The following is a 2,915-nucleotide window of genomic DNA, read 5'->3' as shown; positions in this document are numbered from 1 at the left end:
CCGGAAGGCACCACGCAGAAGGAAAACGCTTGCAGAACGCAGTCCGCCGTTTTCTCCGGCGCTCGCCAATACCTCCACCGATCAGCCCTCTGCCACCGTCGCCAACACCGGAGAAGAAGTACCGTTTATGCCCGGCTCCCACGTCATTGGCGTATGCCAACGTTCCACCTTGGGAAATCAGCGAAGACGACCCGCGGAAACCTTTATTAGAACTCCGTTACAACTGTGCCCTTTTTGGCCCCGATTATAATTAAGATGTATATATGTAAATAAACCTTTTTGACCATCCAGTGGCGTACTCATTACGAACACACCGCACCAACGACCCCAGGGGGCCACGCCAACCCACAGTGGTGACACCGACGCGCCGACGTGAGTACAGCCATGCCCGGCAACGAAGGAGACCTCAGCGCCACAGAGCCGCCCACGCCAACCCACGGAAGAGCCGAGATTAGCAGAGTACAAGTGAAGTTACCACCATTTTGGCCTACCGACCCTGAATTATGGTTTGCGCAAATCGAAAACCAATTCACAATCAGCGGAATAACTACAGATGAGACGAAGTATGGATACGTCGCCAGCAGTCTCGAAGCAAAATACGCGTGCGAGGTACGAGACATATTGACCAACCCCCCGGCCCAAGGGAAGTACGAGAAGTTGAGAACAGAACTTACCAAGCGATTAAGCGCAACGCACGAACAAAAAATCAAGCAGTTACTGGAACGTGAGGAACTCGGCGACAGGAAGCCATCACAATTCTTACGCCATTTGCAAAGCCTAGCAGGAACCACGGTCCCCGACGAACTTCTCCGATCAATATGGACCAGCCGACTCCCGCAAACAACCCAAGCGATTCTAGCGGTCCGGAACAAGGCACCGTTAAGCGAAGCTGCAGACCTCGCCGACATAGTAACGGCAACAGCCGCACACGAAGTCCACGCAGTACAAACTACAACATTAGAAGACACAGTTAAGAACCTGTCTGCACAAATCGCCGAGTAAAGACAGAAGTGCGAAACCGACCAACCGAACGCCAGCAGCAGAGGTTCCGAGGACGAAGTCGCAGCAAGTCTTCCAGCAAGCAGTACGATACCTGTTGGTACCATTTTAAGTTCGGCACAGCGGCAAAGAACTGCAGACCACCTTGCAAGCAGGCCCAGGGAAACGACAAGCCCAGTCGTTAGAGGCGGTTAACGACTTGGACAACAAGCCCCGCCGCCTATTCATAACCGACCCAAACACTCACGAGAAATTCCTGATAGATACCGGAGCCGAAGTGTGTACCTTTCCCGTTAGAAAGGTCCCCAAGAGACAAGCCTCGTTATACAAACTGTACGCAGCAAACGACACGCCAATCAATACGTACGGCACAGTCAACTTAACTTTGGATCTAAGGTTGAGGAGGAATTTCCCATGGAGATTTATAGTTGCAGATATTCCCAAACCCATAATTGGCGCAGATTTCTTGGCCCATTATGGACTCCTAGTCGATATACAGAATCAGAAACTGATGGATACCCAAACAGGAGTAACCCATCGTGGACAAGCAACTGACATCGAGGGCGGAGCAATACACACAGTCGCAGGAGAGTCTCGATACCATCAACTGGTGAGAAAGTTCCCACAGTTAACTCAACCGGCGGGAGTAGTAGCAGAACCCAAACACAACACACGACATTACATCCGAACCACTGCAGGACCGCCGGTAGCACACAAACCTAGAAGACTCGCCCCAGATAAACTCAAAACCGCGCAAGAGGAATTCCAGACCATGTTGCAACTCGGAATTGTGAGACCTTCCGCAAGCGCATGGGCATCACCACTACACCTCGTCCCCAAAAAGACCGGCCAATGGAGACCATGCGGCGATTACAGAGCCTTAAACGCAAGGACAGTCCACGACAACTACCCGGTCAAGCACATCGAAGATTTCTCCCAAAAACTCGACGGGAAGAAAATTTTTTCAACCATCGACTTAGTAAAAGCCTTTTTCCAAATCCCAATGGCCGAAGAAGACATCCCAAAGACTGCGATAACCACACCATTCGGGTTATTCGAATTCTTATATATGCCTTTCGGTTTACGGAACGCCGCACAAACGTTCCAAAGATTCATCGACAACATCCTCCGAGATTTCGATTTCTGTTACGCATACATAGATGACATATTTATCGCGTCAGCAAACGAAGACGAACACTGGGAGCATTTACAGCTAGTATTCACTCGTCTAGCAGAGTACGGGATCATAATAAACCCAGAGAAGTGCAAGTTCGGGAAAGAAGAGGTCGAGTTCCTCGGTTATCGAGTATCAGCGCAAGGAACAAGACCTTTGGACGCCAAGATCACCGCAATCCGTGATTTCCCACAACCCGAAAATGCCAAGCAGCTACGACAAATGCTCGGAATGATCAATTACTACAGAAGATTCATCCCCAGAGCCGCAGAGACACAAGCACCTTTACACGAATTATTGAGAGGAAAAATAAAAGGAAACCATGAGCTCCAATGGACGAAAACCGCTAAACAAGCTTTCGAGAGATGCAAAGCACAGATCGCAGAAGCATCACTTATAAACCACCCCGTACCAAATGCCCCACTCACCGTCACTACCGACGCCTCAGATTTCGCAATAGGTGGAGTAATTCAGCAATTCAACAAAGAAGAATGGCAACCCATAGCTTTCTTTTCCAAGAAATTGTCACCCACTGAACAAAAGTACGGAGCGTACGACCGCGAGTTATTGGGAATCTACAAGACAATCAAGCACCACCGACACTGGTTAGAGGGGCGTGAATTCACGGTCTATACAGACCACAAACCGATTACGTTCGCGTTCGACCAGAAACCAGACAAATGTTCTCCCAGGCAATTTCGTTACCTCGATTACATAGGACAATTTACCACCGACATCCGCC

The sequence above is a fragment of the Photinus pyralis genome, unplaced genomic scaffold (assembly GCF_008802855.1).
Source record: "Photinus pyralis isolate 1611_PpyrPB1 unplaced genomic scaffold, Ppyr1.3 Ppyr1.4_LG2, whole genome shotgun sequence".
Taxonomy (NCBI): Eukaryota; Metazoa; Arthropoda; class Insecta; order Coleoptera; family Lampyridae; genus Photinus; species Photinus pyralis.
This window is presented reverse-complemented; position numbering follows the sequence as displayed.